Source organism: Triticum aestivum, chromosome 3D, assembly GCF_018294505.1.
Source record: "Triticum aestivum cultivar Chinese Spring chromosome 3D, IWGSC CS RefSeq v2.1, whole genome shotgun sequence".
Lineage (NCBI taxonomy): Eukaryota > Viridiplantae > Streptophyta > Magnoliopsida > Poales > Poaceae > Triticum > Triticum aestivum.
The window spans coordinates 501897861-501908177 of record NC_057802.1 but is presented as its reverse complement, the minus strand read 5'-3'; positions in this window follow the sequence as shown (position 1 = coordinate 501908177).

The following is a 10317-nucleotide window of genomic DNA, read 5'->3' as shown; positions in this document are numbered from 1 at the left end:
ATACTAGAGAATATTCTTTGGCTCCCCTTGTGTCGAATCAATAAATTTGGGTTGAATACTCTACCCTCGAAAACTGTTGCGATCCCCTATACTTGTGGGTTATCAAGACTATTTTCTGGCGTCGTTGCCGGGGAGCATAGCTCTATTCTTTGAGTCACTTGGGATTTATATCTGCTAGTCACTATGAAGAACTTGAAAGACGCTAAGACAACAATTTATCCCTCAACTACGAGGGGAGGTAAGGAACTGCCATCTAGCTCTGCACTTGATTCACCTTCTGTTTCGAGTAAGCTTGCGACACCTAAACCTGCTTCTGCTATTCATTCTGATATGTGGCATGTTACTGATGATGCCACTTCTGCTATGCATGATACTTATGATGAAACTACTTCTATGCTTGATACTACTGTGCCCCTTAGTGAATTTCTTGATGAACAAATTGCTAGGGCTAGAGAGAAAGAAATTATTGAAACTGATTATATTGATGAAAGTGATGATGAAGACTTACCTGTTATTCCTGAGGGTTATGTTTTTGATAAAGAAGCTTCTTCAGCTATTTTAGCTTGCAAAGATAGATATGAACTGAAGAGGTTATTAGCTAAATGGAAGCAGCAATCTCTTAATGATAGAATGAGACCTGACCCTGCTTTTGCAACTTCACCTATCTGTGTTACAGATAAGGATTATGAATTCTCTGTTGATCCTGATATAATTACTTTGGTTGAATCTGATCCTTTTCATGGCTATGAATCTGAAACTGTTGTGGCACATCTTACTAAATTAAAAGATATAGCCACCCTGTTCACTAATGATGAGAGATCTCGCTACTTTTATATCCTTAAAATATTTCCGTTCTCATTAAAGGGTGATGCTAAGATATGGTTTAATTATCTTGATCCTGGTTGTGTGCGTAGTCCCTAGGATATGATTTATTACTTCTCTGCTAAATATTTCCCCGCTCATAAGAAACAAGCTGCTTTAAGGGAAATATATAATTTTGTGCAAATTGAAGAAGAGAGTCCCCACAAGCTTGGGGGAGGCTTCTCAAGTTACTTAATGCTTTGCCTGATCATCCTCTTAAGAAAAATGAAATACTTGATATCTTTTATATTGGACTAACCGATGCTTCCAGAGATTACCTGGATAGTTGTGCTGGTTCTGTTTTCAGGGAAAGAACACTGGATGAAGCTGAAATTCTATTGAATAATATGTTGACAAATGAAAATAATTGGACACTTCCTGAGCCAGCTCCTGAGCCAATTCCCGAGCCAATTCCTAAACCAACTCCGAAGAAGAGAGGTGTTCTATTTCTCAGTCCTGAAGATATGCAAGAGGCAAAGAAATCTATGAAAGAAAAAGGTATTAAAGCTGAAGATGTTAAGAATTTACCACCTATTAAAGAAATACATGGTCTTAATTTACCGCCTGTTGAAGAAACATATGATCTTAATCCATTACCTACAGAAGAACCTCATGGTCTTGATAATCCGACACAGGTAGTAAAGGTAAATTCTCTCTATAGATTTGATGAAGGTGATATTCCTCACTATAAGTCTGCTAGACAATGCTGAGAAGAGTTTGATAATTTTATTGACAAACAAGAAAACTTCAATGCTTATTTTGGTAGACAATTGAAATATAATTCCGATACACTTGAACACTTGAGTAATTACATGGCCAATGTTAGAGGTGAACTTAAACTCATTAGTAAACACGCTTCTATGGTTACCACTCAAGTAGAACAAGTACTTAAGGCTCAAAATGATTTGCTCAATGAAATGAATAGTAAGAAAAATGATTATGCTGTTAGAGTGGCTACTAGAACAGGTAGAATGACTCAGGAACCTTTGTATCCTGAAGGCCACCCTAAGAGAATTGAACAAGATTCTCAGAGAAATAATATAGATGCACCTAGTCCTTCTAAAAAGAAGAAAAAGAAAAATGATAGGACTTTGCATGCTTCTAGTGAACCTATTACTGAACCACCTGAGAATCCAAATGATATCTCTATTTCTGATGCTGAAACACAATCTGGTAATGAACATGAACCTAATGAAAATGCTAATGAAGCTGTTCATGATGATGCTCAACCTAGTAATGACAATGATGTAGAAATTGAACCTGCTGTTGATCTTGATAACCCACAATCAAAGAATCAACGTTATGATAAGAGAGACTTTGTTGCTAGGAAGCACGGTAACGAAAGAGAACCATGGGTTCAGAAATCCATGCCTTTTCCTCCCAAACCATCCAAGAAAAAGGATGATGAGGATTTTGAGCGCTTTGCTGAAATGATTAGACATATCTTTTTACGTATGCGATTAACTGATATGATCAAAATGAATCCTTATGCTAAGTATATGAAGGATATTGTTACAAGTAAGAGAAAGATACCGGAAGCTAAGATTTCCACCATGCTTGCTAATTATACTTTTAAGGGTGGAATACCAAAGAAACTTGGAGATCCAGGAGTACCCACTATACCATGCTTCATTAAAAGAAACTATGTTAAAACTGCTTTATGTGATCTTGGAGCCGGTGTTAGTGTTATGCCTCTCTCTTTATATTGTAGACTTGATTTGAATAAGTTGACACCTACTAAAATATCTTTGCAAATGTCTGATAAATCAACTGCTATACTTGTCGGTATTTGTGAGGATGTGCCTGTTGTGGTTGCAAACGTCACTATTTTAATGGACTTTGTTATTCTTGATATTCACGAGCATGATAGCATGTCTATTATTCTTGGAAGACCATTTTTGAATACTGCAGGGGCTGTTATTGATTGCAACAAAGGCAATGTCACTTTTCATGTTAAGGGTAATGAGCATACGGTACACTTTCCGAGGAAACAACCTCAAGTTCATAGTATCAACTCTATTGGGAAAATTCCATCGATTATATTTGGAGGTTTTGAATTTCCTCTTCCCACTATCAAGAAGAAATATGATATTCTTATTATTGGGGATGTGCATATCCCCGTTGAGGTAACATAGTGTTATTCGAAATTTCTCCGGTTCCATGTTATTCGGAATGAGTTTGTTAACAAGACCTGATCAACCTTGTTAGTGGATTCCTTTTGATGAGCATGAGATGGATGAAACTAGAAGGCACAACCTTCTGTCCTCTCTCTACTTTCTATTATTTAGTTGAAATAAAGTAAAAATAGTATTTTTTTTGTCTGTTTTCTAATTTATCTGTGTAATATAAAAATACCCCGAAAATAAAAGTTCTCCAAATGCCCTGAAAATGAAATATGATTTTTTCTAGAATATTTGAGAATTTCTGGCACTGAGAACACAGCAGGAGGGGCAAGTACCTGGCCACGAGGGTGGAGGGCGCGCCCTACCCCCCAGGGCGCGCCCCCTGCCTCGTGGGCCCACGGTGGCCCTCCTCCACTTATTCCTGCACCCATGCACTCCTTCTTCCTCCCACAAACACCAATATCCAGCTCAAGCATGAGTTCTAGCTCACTTTGCTGCGATTTTCGATCTCCTTGCTCAAAGCACCTCTCACAAAACTGCTTGGGGAGATTGTTCCTTGGTATGTGACTCCTCCATTGGTCCAATTAGTTTTTGTTCTAGTGCTCTATTCATTGCAAATTTGTGTTGCCTAGGTGACCATGTTCTTGAGCTTGCATGTCAAATTTATATGGTTCCAAGTAGTTCTAATGCATGATATAGTCTCTAGGCACTTGTAGGAGTAGTTGCTATCAATTTTATTGAGCTTGGTTCACTTTTGTTTGAAGTTAATAAAAATTTCAGAAATTTTTCAGAGGAAGAAATATGTTTAGGAAAATGTTCCAAGGTGGTTCTTCAAGGAAGCAAGGACCCAGGCTTGCAATGCATGATGCTGATGATGAGCCACCAAGAGACGCTCCAGTGCGGCCTTGTGAGTGGCCTTCAGAAAATTTTATGGATCGAGCGGGAATCAAGGAAGAATTCAACGCATATTTGCGTAACGCTGATCTTGTGAGCTTCGAGGCAGAGAAGTGCAGCCAATACCATCAACTCACTAGTTCAGGTTTGAATTTTCATCTTCACGTAATTCTCCAACTGTCCTGTTTGATCTTTATGAAAAATCTTATACTATGGACTTAGAGGATTTTACTTCTGCTTGCAAACTTCCACAATGGGGTAGTGTTAGTGAACCCCGTAAATATGAATTTAGAAACTTTCTTGCTGGTATAACCGTGGGGGAATCTAGAGATACAGCACAAGCTACCATAGGGAGCATTCACTTTCCTGCTATACATTATTTTGCTCTATTCATAGGTAGGTGCATAAATGGTAAAGAGGAAGCATGTCATATGTGTGTGCCTGACCTTAGTATTCTTAGGAGTGCTGTGTTATGAGACAAATCTTATAATTTGGGAGCCATTGTTGCACGTAGGTTGCATAATAATATATTTAATGGAGATTTCTTTGGAGGAATTTATGCAACCCGCTTAGCTGATTTTCTTGGTGTGGACATTCGTGAGGATGATATTGAGTTGCCTCCTACTTATTTAGACTATTATTCTATGGCCTACCACCAGTTTGTCGAGTGGAATGAATCACCTCTCCGATAGCGCTTAATCTTTGACAGACGTCATGTTGTTTGTATTACTCTCCCTGCACCTGCCTTCTTTGATTATCAGGCAAAAGGAAGACATTTTATTACCAGAGAGGAAGCAGATGAGTACGAGAGGAGGGCGGAGGTAGCTCGCCGCCACGCTGCAGCGCAGGAGGCGATAGCCTCTGCATCTCAGTACGACCCCAGCTACAACTACGGATATCCGCCAGGCCATCCTTGGCAATGAACCAACTTAGGCCAAAAGCCTAAGCTTGGGGGAGTACGTATTTCCCACTGACATTACATTTATGTTTACACACACTCATTGCTAGATGTCGGTGCTCATACTCTTTCACTGTAATATCCATGCTAGTTTATTTTCTTTTTCTTGCTTTCTTCTTGTGTGTTTGATAAACTTTAAGAAAAACCAAAAAAAATTAGTGTAGCTTTTAGCTAGTTTACTTTTCTTGCTGTAGTAGTAATAATTAAAAAGAAAACCCAAAAAGATTCCCCGTTCTTCTTTTGCTTGTTGGGAGCTTTCCCATGTAAATAGCTTTTATTTCTTTTCTTTGGGGGTCGATAGGAGAGACCATGATTAAATTGTTGAAATGGCTCTTATATGCATTATTGTTGATTTAACCAAGAGCCCATATTGCCTTGTCTTCTCATATTTATTGAATGCTCGCAGATTCTAGCTTAGTCCAATGCACGTGCACTCATATTATTATTCACATCATTCGGCCGTGCAAGTGAAAGGCAATTATGACGATATATGATGGATTGACTGAGATGAGAGAAGCTGGTATGAACTCGACCTCTCTTGTTTTTGTAAATATGATGAATTCATCGTTCCTGATTCAGCTTATTATGAATAAACATGTTTGCAATGACAATTAGAGATCATAGTTACTCGTGCCATGCTTGATTAGCTATGAGTTATAATGGTTTAACTTGCGTGCCAACATGCTATTAAAATGGTTGTGATGTGGTCTAGTGGGGTGGTATCCTCCTTTGAATGACTTAAGTGACTTGACTTGGCACATGTTCACACATGTAGTTGAAACAAAATCAACATAGCCTTCACGATATTTATGTTCATGGTGGATTATATCCTACTCATGCTTGCATCCAATGTTTATTAATTTTAATGCATGTTCATGACTGTTGTCGCTCTCTAGTTGGTCGCTTCCCAGTCTTTTGCTAGCCTTCACTTGTACTAAGCGGGAATACTGCTTGTGCATCCAATCCCTTAAACCCCAAAGTTATTCCATATGACTCCACTATACCTTCCTATATGCGGTATTTACCTGCCGTTCCAAGTAAATTTGTATGTGCCAAACTCTAAACCTTCAAATAAACATTCTGTTTTGCATGCTCGAATAGCTCATGTATCAACTAGGGCTGCCCTTATCTTCCATGTTAGGCGGGTTATTCTCAAGAGGAGTGGACTCTGCTCCTCATTCACGAGAAAATGGCTGGTCACCGGGATGCCCAGTCCCATGCTTTATGCAAACTAAATCAAAATAATTGCAAACAAAACTCCCCCTGGGACTGTTGCTAGTTGGAGACACTCGTTGTTTCGAGCAAGTCATGGATTGATGCTTGTTGGTGGAGGGGGAGTATAAAATTTACCATTCTGTTTGGGAACCGCCTATAATGTGTGTAGCATGGAAGATATCGCCATCTCTTGGTTGTTATGTTGACAATGAAAGTATACCGCTCAAAATATTATTTATCTCTATTTCAAAACCGAGCTCTGGCACCTCTACAAATCCCTGCTTCCCTCTTCGAAGGGCCTATCTATTTACATTTATGTTGAGTCATCACCCTCTGATTAAAAAGCACTAGCTGGAGAGCGCAGCAGTTATTTGCATTCATTACTATTAATTTATATTGGGTATGACTATGATTGTATCTCTTTTACCATGAATTACAATGTCTAGTCAGTCCCCGATCTTTAAAGGTGCTCTGCATTTATGTTTTGCGGTCTCAGAAAGGGCTAGCGAGATACCATCTTCTTATATCATATTATGATTGTTTTGAGAAAGTGTTGTCATCCGAGATTTATTATTATGGCTCGCTAGTTGATTATGCCATTGATACGAGTAAACATGAGACCTGAGAGTTATTGCAAATGTGGTTAGTCATAATCTTTGCTGAAAACTTGAATGCTGGCTTTACATATTTACAACAAAAAGAGCAAACAGAGTTTGTAAAAGTTTTTCTTTATCACTTTTAGTTTGTCAACTGAATTGCTTGAGGACAAGCAAAGGTTTAAGCTTGGGGGAGTTGATACGTCTCCGTCGTATCTACTTTTCCAAACACTTTTGCCCTTGTTTTGGACTCTAACTTGCTTGATTTGAATGGAACTAACCCGGACTGACGCTGTTTTCAGCAAACTTTCCATGGTGTTATTTATGTGCAGAAACAAAAGTTCTCGGAATGACCTGAAACTTCACGGAACATCTATTTGGAAATAATAAAAAATCCTTGCAAAAGATGAATACTAGGGGGCCCACACCCTAGCCACGAGGGTGGGGCGCGCCCTCCCCCTAGGGCGCGCCCCCTACCTCGTGGGCCCCCTGGAGCTCCTCTGACCTCAACTCCAACTATATATATTTGCTTTCGGGGAGAAAAAAACCAGAGAGAAGAATTCATCGCGTTTTACGATACGGAGCCGCCGCCAAGCCCTAAAACCTCTCGGGAGGGCTGATCTGGAGTCCGTTCGGGGCTCCGAAGAGGGGAATTCGTCGTCGTCATCATCAAGCATCCTCCATCACCAATTTCATGATGCTCACCGCCGTGCGTGAGTAATTCCATCGTAGGCTTGCTGGACGGTGATGGGTTGGATGAGATCTATCATGTAATCGAGTTAGTTTTGTTAGGGTTTGATCCCTAGTCTCCACTATGTTCTGAGATTGATGTTGCTATGACTTTGCTATGCTTAATGCTTGTCACTAGGGCCCGAGTGCCATGATTTCAGATCTGAACCTATTATGTTTTCATGAATATATGTGAGTTCTTGATCCTATCTTGCAAGTCTCACTACAAAAAATACACTTCCGTGATGATACGTGTTTGCCACAGTAGGTCGCGTTTTCTGTCATGCATGTACATCCATGACAAATTTATGACAGAATCAAGATAGTCATACCTGTGCTGTTAGAAGTGTTCCATGACATTGCCAAAATTATCATCACGGAAGTGTCCACTTCCATGACGATAAATCGCGCGTCACAGAAGTGCTTTCGTCAAGGGTGACCGACACGTGGCATCCACCGTAACGGAATGCCGTTAAGCTATCGGGTCGAATTTTGGATCCAATAACCCGTTAACAGCCACGACCAATGCCGATTTTCCATGTGTAAAATTCTCATTGGCTGACGGATCCACGCGTCAGCTCCGCGTTGGCACAGGTGTCACTCATCCAACGGTCGAGATGGGCCTATGATACGTTGACACGTGGACCGGCCCAAAAGTGGCCCACAAAGTTTAAATGGGCCGGCCCAACCGAAGGCCCATAAGATTTAGCGGACCATAATGGGCCGGCCCAGCTAAAGGCCCACAAAATTTAGCGGACCATAATGGTCCGGCCCAGCTAAAGGCCCACACGATTTTGCAGACCATAATGGGACGGCCCAGCTAAAGGCCCACAAGATTTTGCGGACCACAATGGGCCGGCCCAGCTAAAGGCCCACAAGATTCTGCAGACCATAATGGGCCGACCCAGCTAAAGGCCCAACATTCTCTGTCAAACGGCCCATCAACGGCCTGTCCTAAACTTGTCATCAACGCGGCCCATGGTCACTTCTGGCCCGTTAACAGTCCGCTAAGTAATTGGGCCGAATTACGGCCCGGTGTATTTCCGTCCTGTTAAAGGTCCGGCTTCATTTGGGCCCATTTACAGTAATCAAAACTTTCAGCCCATAAACGACCGTGAAGGATTTGGGTCATATTCGGCCATGTGTGACATTCGGCCTGTTAGAGGCCCACTATAGCTTTGGGCCACTTTCGGCCTGTTGTCATTTTCGGCCTGTTAACGCCGGACGTAAACCATGGGCCATATGTGGCCCAACTTCATATCGGGCCCATTAACGTCCCATATAAAAATGACGATAATCTAGCCCGACCGAAGTTCCGGCCTGTTAAAGGCCCGTGTATTAGGTCGGCGCATTTACGGCCCGTCCGAATTTCGGCCTGTCAAAGATCCGCATCGTAAATGGGCCACCATTTCGGCCTGCTAAGTCCAGTGGGTTATTTGGCACAATGAGGGCCCAATCTCACTTTCGGTCTATTAAAGGCCCATGTTTTTTATGGGCTCAAGATATTTACACCTGTAAACGGCCTATTTTTACTGAGGGCCCAAATTATGTTTAGGCCTGTTAAAGGCCCACTATGGGAACAGGCCTACCAAAAAAATATGAAAGCTTATGCTGATTTAGGCCCAGATATTTTTAGTGGGCTATATGCCAATTTTGGCCCGTAATCGTTTTTAGCCCAATTGGAATGGGCCCGACGAATGTTGGCATGTTGGGCTCCTACGAAGCTTTCGGCCGAATACATTACTAAGATAAACCTACACTATACAAAAATAGCGTCGTAATTACTGCAGCCTAAGGCAGCATCATAAATGTTGTATCACAACAAAATAAATTCCAACCATACAACAAAAGGCCTGTTGGCATAAAGTTTACCGTCCTTCCAGATAAAAGCACCATCAGATGTATAGAAGCACATATCATTTGACCTGAGTGCTAATGTTTTAGGCTGTAGAATCTGATGGAGCAGCACGATCTCCACCTTTTTTCCGCCATTGCTCTGGAACAACGAAGCGAATGTCTGATAGTCTGGTTTCAAAACCATTCATATCTTGATGACATTTCTCAACCACTATTCTTGTTTCCGAAACAACGTCCGTTAGGGATTGGACTTGTGTCTGGAGCACAGATATATCACTCTATCTAGCAGGAAGATTTTGTTCAGTAGGTGATTTGGACGAGGTTACCTTGACAACCAACCCAGAATTACGCAGGAAGGTGCTTTTTGCACTGTTAGTGGAGAGATACTGACGCACTGCAACAAGAGGTGACATTGTGACTGTAGTAGCCTCATCACCTTCAGGTGGTTGTGGCTGTTCAATCATTTGTTCCATAGCTTCCTGAAAGTTTGAACTTGTAGATTAGTGTACCAGATAAGTTACTAATGAGACAAAAACAAACAAAGCAGGTTAAACGTTTATACATAACTTATTTTGGTGAACTACTGTAATACATTAGCATGTATTGTAGTGCCAACTACATAATAGAATCACTTTCGGAACATATGTCCATGTAGCATGCATACTGTATTGTCTATTTCCTCACATTCATTGACATCTAAGGATAAAGAGACATGGTTTAAAGTAGGATGAACATAGTATGACATCATTCATATCATGGGCAAACAGATATAAAACAAACAGGCTATTTTATCATTGTGTGCACACGTGAACATAACAACTAGATTACAGATCAAGACCAAAAGAATATCCTTCATCTCTTTTAAACCATGTAAGGTGAAATGATACGTTAAGACAACTGTGAATAAAAGTGAACAGAGTAACTGACATTGGCTGCAAACCAAGTAGTTAAATGAACACATCACAGTACCAATCAGTTCAAGGCAGGAGGAGTAAGGACTTACAACAGCGGCTTGAACTGGTGTGCTCATGCCCTCCATCTTGCTGGTGTGGCAATCCTTGAAGATTTGCACTGCATTCGGTTC